Here is a 10,563-nt window from a genome sequence, read left to right as displayed (position 1 = left end):
GGAGAAATAAATAGATACGGATATGTTATTTAAAACCACCTCGAATATGTTGTGTTAATGTTATGAAATGTTTTCTCATAAATTATGCGGTAAGCAGGAGGACAGAATTACGTCTAAACTGACGCCGTTTTGCATTTCTATAGAGAACCGCAATGACGCGTCTTAAAACCCGGAAGTAAGTTAGCATTTTTAGCACTTCCGGTTCCTTCCTCAAAAAGCAATGCATTTTTTCCATAGGGTTTTGGAAAATAGCTCGAAATAAGGTCTGTGGTTGACACAAATTTAAGAGGTAATTGAGGTTTTTTTCTACGACATTAAATACATCAGCAGTGACCCCACTGGGGATTTTTGAAGAGTTTACGTGTCTGAAAAGCGATGGTTGTTACCGAGTGGCTGAATAGGACTACAGAAATTGTCGAGGCCGTTGTACGTCATTACGCCGAACACGTAAACACTCCCGCTAAAAAAGCATTCCCCTGTGTTGTGCTTGAAAGCAAGTACCTGCCTATCTTTAGTATCTGTATATCTATATCTGACCATTAGAATCTGTATTTTTGAAATTGTCGTTTTTAACACCGTAGTTTTACAAATTATAGAATAATTAATTACCAGTGTTTTCCAATTTTACTTGGCAGTTCGTTTCGTTGGCTAACGTTAGCTAAAGCTAGCGCTACTAGTTAGCTACGCAATGGTTTGTTGCTTTGCTCCGGGTTGCAGCCACAGGTCTTCGCATGAAACGTGCTTGTTCTATCGTTTCCCGGCCAATGTTTTCCAAAGGAGAGTCTGGATTCGTGCCATGAGGTAAGCTGACGTTACATTTTTGTCCATGTCACGGTGAAATGTAAATAATGGGTAGTGACTGTATCGCCGTTTTAGAGATGGCGCTGCTGAAAAGACCGCAACATAAGTAATGAATACATCCTATTAAAACCTGTGTGGCTTATATGATAAGTCTTATTAGTACAAGCAGCATAACGTTTCACCATGTAACTAAAGATTGTAGTCAGGGAAATCAGTTTGACATATTGAACTAATAACAAATCACCTCTGGCTGGCAGAGAACTCTCTGCTCCATAGCTTCTCTTGGACGTAAAATCACATGTACATTTTACATTTATATTCAATTTAATATTCCATCCCTCACATACTTTTGTATATATAATAACTTATATTTTGTTTTTCTTGTTATGCTGCTGCAACACAAACATTTCCCAAATTGGGATCAATACAGTAATATATTATCTTAATTAATTAAGAAATATAACTATTATAATTAGTGTAGCAGCTGACACCTATTTTCAATATGGATTAATCTACCATTTATTTCTTTAGTTCAATTTTCATCTATAAAAATGTCAAAATAGTGAAAATGTTCACGAGACTTATCAAAGTGCAAGGTTATATCTTTAGATGTTTTGTTTTAGCCTATGTACTGTATGTCTTAATGCTCTTACAGTATATGTGACGGTGTGACTTCCATGAAACTATATTTTATATCTTCCCAACAGATGAGCTGACAGGAAACCTAACACTCTAACAACCACAACATTGCAAAGGCGAGTAAATGTAAATTCAAAACAATTCACAATTTTTTTATTTCTTCTTCCTTGCAGTGAGGTGAAGCTGACCTTGCACTTGGTGCCAGTAAGGATGTTCCTCACGCAGGCTGAATGTTTCTCCTTCCTTACTGACAAAGAAGCCCTTGATTTGCAATGCTTCACTAATTGTCATTTCCCTGGCTCCGTAGGGACACTTTACCTCCAGCACAGCGGAAGACCCTACCTGACCATCCGGAGATGCCCCCAACAATCCTGATAGGGAGAGCCACAAATCTGACTCATGGACCTGCATCTGAGTTGCAGTGGTGAATGCCCTGACGCCCTCACATTCATTCATAGTCCCCCACTGTACAGACAAAACACCATCAAGGGCCTGTTGTTGCCCTAGCACCCTGGCAATAAAGGAAGCAGTCACACGCTTTGACCTCAGGACAGCTCCAAAGTTGCTGGCAGTCAACCTTCCTTTCCTGAACAAATGCCAGTTTGGGTTGGTTCGCTGACCAGTGGTAGCCACCTGAATTGCCCTCTGTTGCTCTTCAGACAATGCCATGCTTGCCACAATTGCCTCAGGTCCCTGATGCCCAACAGATTTGATAATTTCAGGAACAGTAAGTGTTTCCAAGCTGTAGTGTTCCTCTTCTGGCTCGGGGGAGAGAAGCCAAGAAATTCCTGAGAACCTGCCCCCGAGTCTGTCCCTCAGCCAGTCACGATCTTCGGAGGTGGGCTCTCTTGTCAGCGGGTTGAATTTGTTATTGGTTTCAACAGTCACATTAAAACAGTTACTAAATCAGCTTACTATCACCTAAAGAACATATCTAGGATTAAAAGACTAATGTCACAGCAGGATTTGGAAAAATGTGTCCATGCTTTTATCTTCAGTAGACTGGACTACTGCAATGGTGTCTTCACAGGTCTCACTAAAAAATCTATTAGAAAGCTGCAGCTGATTCAGAACACCGCTGCTCGAGTCCTCACTAACACTAAGAAAGTGGATCACATCACTCCTGTTCTGAAGTCTTTACTCTGGTTCCTCACTAACACTAAGAAAGAGGATCACATCGCTCCAGTTCTGAAGTCTTTACACTGGCTTACTGTGTGTCAAAGAATAGATTTCAAAATACTGCTGCTGTTTATAAAGCACTGAATGGTTTAGGACCAAAATGCATTTCTGACCTCCTGCTAAATTATGAACCATCCAGATCTCTCAGGTCTTCAGGGACGGGTCAGCTTTCTGTCCCCAGAGTCAGAACTAAACATGGTAAAGCAGCGTACAGTTATTATGCTCCAAATATCTGGAACAAACTCCCAGAAACCTGCAGGTCCGCTGCAACTCTTACTACTTTTAAATCCAGGCTGAAGACTTTTCTTTTTGTCGCTGCTCTTAATTGAACTATTCATATCTTAGACTGCACTGTAACTTTTATCCATGTATTTTTTCTTTTAATGTTTATTTTATTAGCTTTTCTTTTTAATGACTGATTTTAAATGCCATTTTCTTAATGTCTTTCATTTTTTGTAAAGCACTTTGAATTGCCTTGTTTTGAAAAGTGCTATATAAATAAACTTGCCTTGCCTTGCCTAATAAAGATTTCATGTGACACATACAATTGATTTGTTGATGGGAATCAATGTGAATAAATTAACTCGGTCTTAAAAGGTTAACGGTACTCTTGCTATCACTACTCACCGACACTATAAACCTTGTCCCTCATGCTAGCCCTGACAACACCGGTAAGCACACCTTCATCTAGGCTGCACTGTTACGTGTCCTGACTTGTAGTGGTTCTCTCCTCTATCTACACTCTTCTTGTCATCTTTGTAAAACGATATCAGACTGGTAATTGACACAGCCATGACTTCTAGTTAAATTCAGTGTGGCTAAAATGAAAAGCTCTGTTAAAATATGCAAGCACCCGAAAGTCAAATTCAGCTTTATTGTCAAAAATTCTACATGTGTTATACATCCAGAAATATCGAAATATCGTTTCCCACAGTGTGACATGTATACATAAAACAAAAAGGGCCTAGATAAACGTGGTATACATTAAACAAAACGGGCCTAGATAACCGGGGTATACAGTTTAAAATGTTAATATATTTAAAGTGTTCAAAGTGCAGTTTCAGTGCAAGTCAGTTGAAACGATCTTAAGTTGGCGTGACGTTGAAGTCGTGCGACCCTGCTGCTGTACTGGCTTGTAGTTCGTTTATAGCATAACGTTATCATTTCGCTTTTGGCGACTAGATTTATGATTCAAAAATTATAAAAGTAGGGTTGACATGTGGAGATTATCCGGCTGAACAAAACGTGATCCCTCTCTTAAATGTGTGTCAACCACAGACCTTATTTCGAGCTATTTTCCAAAATCCTATGGAGAATTTGCATTGGTTTTTCGCGAAGGAACCGGAAGAAGTTTACTTCCGGGTTTTACGACGCGTTACTGCGGTTCTCTATAGAGAGGCGAAGTCACGCCCATCTACTTCCGGTCCATGGGACCCCGGAAGCGAAAAATTATACATTGAATTCAATGGAGAGAGAAAACGTATCTTTTGATCCCGTTGGAATTGTGCCACGAACTACACATATGATGTTTGTCAATCTTAAACAATAATTTCCATGTCAAAAAAGTCACATTTTGTCGTAAAACTGTTGAAATATAAGACTATGAAAAATACGCGACTACAAAGACTACAAATCCCAAATCCCATTCTGGGTCGCGCATGTGATGTCACAGGCGATAATGCTCCAAGTGGTTGCGACTCGTAATTAAAGCGAAGAAGAAGATTTCATAACTGATTTATTCCCTCCAATAAATATAAGAGATTGCTCCAATAAATTCACTTTTACAAGATGCCTGTGTGCTTTGTACCATGTTGTAATCACAAAAGTGATCATACCACTTGCTCGTTCTATCGCTTCCCGTCTTATGAAAGGAACAGGAGTCGCTGGATCAGACATATCAGGTAATATCATAGGTAATATACATGTTGTGCATGGAACATAGTCAAGTTAGCTACCTAGCTAGTAGCGACGAGTAGCGAGCACGTTAGTTAGCATTACATTACTTAGCCTTGTCATTTTTAGTAGCCTTACCATTAAGTTATTATTTTATTACATGAAGTACATCAAAATGTTAAACAGTAAGAGTAGTCATCATGGTAAGTATTTCGTGAAACATTTGAAGAGTATCCTACTCCGCCCTCCACCGGGTGCTAAGGAAGCAGTTCAGGGAGAGTCGAAGGAAGGCAGGCAGGCAGGGAGCTTTGCATGACATTCTTCTGGACATGTGTCATTGTGATCACAGTGAGGGTGAGTCAATCTCTTGGTTGGAAAGACAGTAGTTGAGTGATTACTGAGAGAAAATTATTAAAATAGATAATTATTCAGTGTTGTTACTTTAAAGTGTTGTTACTGACCTTTTTCTCTTTTATTTTCTTTACCTCACCTGTAACTGCTGAGACCCTGAGGAACATGCACACTGGACTGACCTGGTCTGGCAACCTGATTTCCACTGTACGTAATAGTATTTGGTTATGGTATATTATTTATATACATCAAAGGCACAATGCACCCCCCAGAGAGACACATGTATTGAGTGTGATATTTTGCATAGGTCATGTGAAATCATCTTTACATACTAGAAAACTGTAGGAGCGGCAACTTGTTTTGAAATTGAATTTTTAATATCCGATAATAAAGTTGATCTGTTTTCTTTATTCTTCTCTCTTCCCAGCTCCATCCATCACCATTCTCTGTTCCTGCAGGTCCTGCTTGCTAATCAATGCTTTATTTTTTTACAGTTACAAATAAAGTCAATGTATTGTATGACATGAAGTTGTGCTTCATTCTGAGTCAATAATAAATTCATTCTGCCTTCAACTGCAAAATGATTGTGGACTGCACCGACATCCATGTAGCTGCCCCCCAGTAAGATGAACCAAGCAAAGCTGACACTCAACATACAGCTGTGCTCTTAAGTTTACATGAAGAATTTGTGAAATATTGGTAATTATTTGGAAAAAAATGACTGACGATGCAGAAAACTTTTTTTATTTAGGAACAGTGGTCAGGTGAAGCATTTATCACTACATATGTGTCACACTTAAAAGGTCAAACACACTGGCCAAACACATCTCGTTTACAACTCCCCAGTTGACAGCCATGACTCTGTCTAAATTGTACCCCCCAAGCACCCTCTTCATGAGGGACGCGCATGGAGTGGATGAAAGTCCCGACCTCAGCACAGCACCAAAATTGCTGGCTGTCAACCTGCCCTGCCTGTGTAACTGCCACTGAGGATGTGTCCGCTGTCCTACGGTGGCTGTCTGGATGGCAGCTTGCTGGTCTCTGCTCAGTCGCATTGAGGCAAGAATTGCCTCAAGCCCCCGACCCCCACGCTCCTTCACCAGCTCCGGCACGTTGAAAATGGCCTGATGTTGAGGCTGCAGCTCTGGCTCAGGTGACAAAAGCCATGCCATGCCACGCTGCGCCCCTCAGTGCAGACCTGAACCATTCTACTTCCTCAGTGGCGATGTCTCTGGCCAGTGGGTTGTATGTCTCCTCTTGCTGTTGGTAGAGTTGAGACACCGGCTGGACTACTTTTGAAGTGCCAGGCTTCCTCCACTGGCACTCAACTTCTGTGGAGCTGATCTGCCACATGGAAAATATTGCCAATGCTGCAGCGTGGCTGCATTTGTACATCCCCCGTGCACAACCACAGACAGCGCTCTGCATCACGCCATCCTCTCCCATATAGATCTGTACAAATAAAGTAAGTACCATGTTTGTTAACATGCTATAATAGATTGAATGAGCAATACAAGGATGGTCCAGATCTGGGGGTGGGAGGGTTTATTTTTCCATAGTTTTGTCCTCTTGTCTGATTGTTGTTGTTTGTTTTTTCTGAATTTTTTGTAATTTGTGTTGTATTGGTTGTGATTGTACATTGTATTTTTCTAAATGTGTATTACATTTTTGAAAAACATTTGATCAACAAAAAAGGATTTGGTCAGTAGTTTATGAATTAATCAATGCTCTCTACATTAGGAAAACATACCAGTGTACCAGAGGGAGTCACACACAGCTGTGCCTAGATAACCAAACAAATTGACAAGATAACCAAAATCCTTGAATCTACACACAGCAAATAAACTCAAATGACACAACGAGATGTAAAAAGGAGATCACACATATAGTCGATATAAAACTGTCCGCTTCAATCTGAAGAGCAACCAAAACAAAACACGGGAGTGTACCTTGTTCTTGTGAACACTAATGTTATCCACAGCATACACACCCGTATACAGTACACACGTTCTAGGTTCTGATTGGCTCTCTAGGTTGGCATTCTAGCTTCTGACTGGCTGTCCAGGTTGTCAATCACAGCCGTGGTTCATATTATGCTAGTCGACTCGTAACATCGCTAAACTTTTTTTCTTGATGGTTTTCTCAGTCAACTAATGCTATTGATAACAGTAACATAAATTAACACAGCCCTGCACACTGCAGTCATTATATGCCGGGTCTGTGGTTCATCATCTTCTTTTTCATTCTCCTCCTTATTGACTGACATTAACCTTAAACATTGCACTCATATTACTCACCGAAACCTTGTAAAGCCGGTCCCGCATGCTGGCTCTTACAGAACCGACTAACTCCCCTTTCGTGTATGTACAGCTCTCAACGTGCCCAGACTTGTAGTGATTTTCACCTAATTTTATACTTTTATTCTCATTCTGAAAGAATGAGGTGAAACGTGCCAACGTGACGGTCATCTTTGTGTTGGTGACGCGTATTGTGCGGGACCAGAGACATGTAGTTCACTGAGCGGCTTAACACAAAAAAATGTGTTACTTCACAGTTTTACGACACATTTTAATTTTTTTGACTTGCAAAATGTTATTTTAAATTGACAAACATCATATGTGTCATTCGTAGCACAATTCAAACGGGATCAAAAGATACGTTTTCTCTCTCCATTGAATTCAATGTATAATTTTCCGCTTCCGGGGTCCCATGGAGGCTCCCGGAAGGGGAGGGACTTCGCCTCTCTATAGATACGAGCATGGTTTTATCTTTTATATATGTTTAATATATGTTTAATCGTGTTATGCCGTTTGCCAAGACTTGATAAGTCGCTCGTAAAACACAGGAGGTATGGAAACTAAGAGCACCATATGTGGTAAATTGTACAGCTAATATAACACAACACATTAGTTGTATTTCCTTTAACTGGTGGACATATAGTTGCTGCGGAGGGGGGTTGAGATGCACAGGCTGCAGTGGAGACGCTGCGCTGGGACACAAACCGCCTGTTAGCAGATTTAGACGTATACCTTTTGTCTCCTGCAGCAGAAAGGTGAATAATCTCAGCAGTTCAAGTTTAGCCATTCATCACGGCGTTATTCATTATAAGAACACATCTCAAGAGACTTGAGGACAGAGATAGAAGAGGCGCGGGACTTCCAATGGTCTTATACCCCTGGTAGTGACATCACAATCATGTGGTACAGCACTAACCAATGAACACAGTAGTCGCAGCTACTTACATAAACAATATGGTACACAGTAATACATGGATTAATACACTATACATGTTATATCTCAACACCGCCAAATACAAAAACATAATTCAGATCCAGCCGTCATGACTCCACTCCGGAGGGATCCCCCGATCATTTCTTACAGTTTCTCATCAAGGGGGGGTCTCCTGTCCCCGGTACAAATACACTGCCTGAAGAAGGCTATGTGTATTTTTTTGTCATTAACCTTTTTCGGACCACTTATTTACAGTAGGTTTACTGTCTCTCCTTATTTATTTATTTTGGTGACGATCCGACCTCCATGCTGCTACTCTGGTTCAAACTGCATCCACCAAACAATATGATTTATCTCGACCTCCCCAAAATAACCAAAATCTGACACGATGTGAGATGGTTTTTTTTAGCTGTTCTGTCGTCATTTTCTGCGATCTTCTCCATGCAGTCAGTCAAAATGAATGAATGAAAGGGCGTTTCTTTGACTATTTATAGGCAAACATGAGCGTTACGTGAAGCCCGTAAAAGCTCCACCGCATTTCGAACTGCGGTCAAGCCAGCCGTCTTTCACTTTTGCGTGGTCAAACCAGCCGCCCCTGTATTTCGAGTGCGCGATTAGTTACAGGTTTACGGTAATGCAATAAAACAACTCTGGGAAGCTGGATTTCAAAGTAAAGGATGGCATGTGGTTCATTTCTATTATTTGCGATTGAGGAACAGGGTAATTTATGAGAATAATTTTAGGACTTATTGCTTCATAAACTTGTTGCACAAATACTATTAACTACTTTTACTGTGTACTTTCTGAGAATGGCAACATTCCCTCCAGAGAACAAGAAGGAGCATTTTTGTCTAACTTTGACGTGAGATAAAAAACACTTCTTCCATAAGTAGTTTATGAAACTGCTATGTTTTTACTTAATACTTCTAGGACTACTTGCAAACATAATATGAACTACTTTTACTGTGTACTTTTTCAGTAATTTGAGTTTCAAAATTGCCTCCAGATAACAAGAAGGAGCCTTTTCGTCTAACTTTGATGTGGGATAAAAAACATTTCTTCCATAAATAGTTTATGAGTCTGCCATGTTTGTACTTAATACTTCTTAGACTACTTGCACAAATAATATGAACTACTTTTACTGTGTACTGTTAACTGTGTTCGTTATTCTCCCGACCAGGAGAGAAGCTTTAAAATAGGAGACTAAATGGAGTCTCTGTGAAAGTTCAATTGGGTACTTTAATTAAAAAAGGCGCGGTAGTGTTACAGACAGAATATTGTTCAGTCAGACAAACAGCTGTGATCCGCTCCTCGATAGGGAAGAGAAGAGCCTGGATCTCTCCTCCGTGGCTGTTTATATATGGTGTGCTGGCTCCTCCCCGCCAGCCGGCTCGCCTCGTCTCCAATGTCCGTTATTGCATTTAAACAGAGGATAGGTTCTTTTCACATTCAATATATGCTTAACACGCCGTTTCTCCTCATATTCTCTTTCATCACTTTTCATTTAACACATTCTAAACGCTGTAATCAATACTCTAAAAAATACTTCTCGGCTCGTTTGGTTTCCGGTCATTCCGGATGTTGTCACATGCTACTCTCGTCTGTAAACAATGTATTCAAATAAACTGTACCTTCATTTAATATTCAGCATGGTAGTATCTCGACATCTATAGTTGTAGTGTTAAATCAGTAGGCTTCGGTTTGCACCACTCCATATCATTTCGCTACTAAATTCACCTCTTCAGGAAATCGTATATTAGCCACATGCTAAATGCTAACCGGAGATGAAGGATTTTCAGAATAAAAGCTTAAAAGCTTAACTGCTTGTGCACAAGAATTTCTGGTTTTTCAGTATAAAAGAGGATTAAAACTGACGGCATGTTTAAACTACATTTCCCCATTAAAACATTGATTTTAATTTCTAACAGTACTTTTTCAGTAATTTGAGTTTCAAAGTCCTCTCCAGAGAACAAAAATGAGCATTTTTGTCAACTTTAATGTGGTCTAAAAAACATTTCTTCCATAAGTAGTTTATGAAACTGCCATTTTTGTACTCAGTACTTCTTAGACTACTTGCAAACATAATATGAACTACTTTTACTGTGTACTTTTTCAGTAATTTGAGTTTCAAAGTCCTCTCCAGAGAACAAAAATGAGCATTTTTGTCAACTTTAATGTGGTCTAAAAAACATTTCTTCCATAAGTAGTTTATGAAACTGCCATTTTTGTACTCAGTACTTCTTAGACTACTTGCAAACATAATATGAACTACTTTTACTGTGTACTTTTTCAGTCATTTGAGTTTCAAAGTCCTCTCCAGAGAAAAAAGATTGAGCATTTTCGTCTAACTTTGATGTGGGATAAAAAACATTTCTTCCATATGTAGTTTATGAGTCTGCCATGTTTGTACTTAGTACTTCTTAGACTACTTGCACAAATAACATGAACTACTTTTACTGTGTACCTTTT

At 39.7% G+C, this 10,563-nt stretch overlaps 1 long non-coding RNA gene across 1 annotated transcript; it reads left to right on the top strand.

Moving 5' to 3' along the window:
• Positions 1 to 324: 324 nt before the first annotated feature.
• On the top strand, positions 325 to 3,964 carry LOC307025172. Its single transcript, XR_013804098.1, has 3 exons — positions 325 to 801; positions 1,509 to 1,556; positions 1,748 to 3,964. It is a non-coding gene; the product is annotated as an uncharacterized lncRNA (long non-coding RNA).
• Positions 3,965 to 10,563: the final 6,599 nt, after the last annotated feature.

The sequence above is a fragment of the Notothenia rossii genome, assembly GCF_949606895.1.
Source record: "Notothenia rossii genome assembly, chromosome: 11".
Lineage (NCBI taxonomy): Eukaryota > Metazoa > Chordata > Actinopteri > Perciformes > Nototheniidae > Notothenia > Notothenia rossii.
The sequence above is the reverse complement of the archived record's forward strand: the minus strand, read 5'-3'. Positions and strand labels throughout refer to the sequence as shown.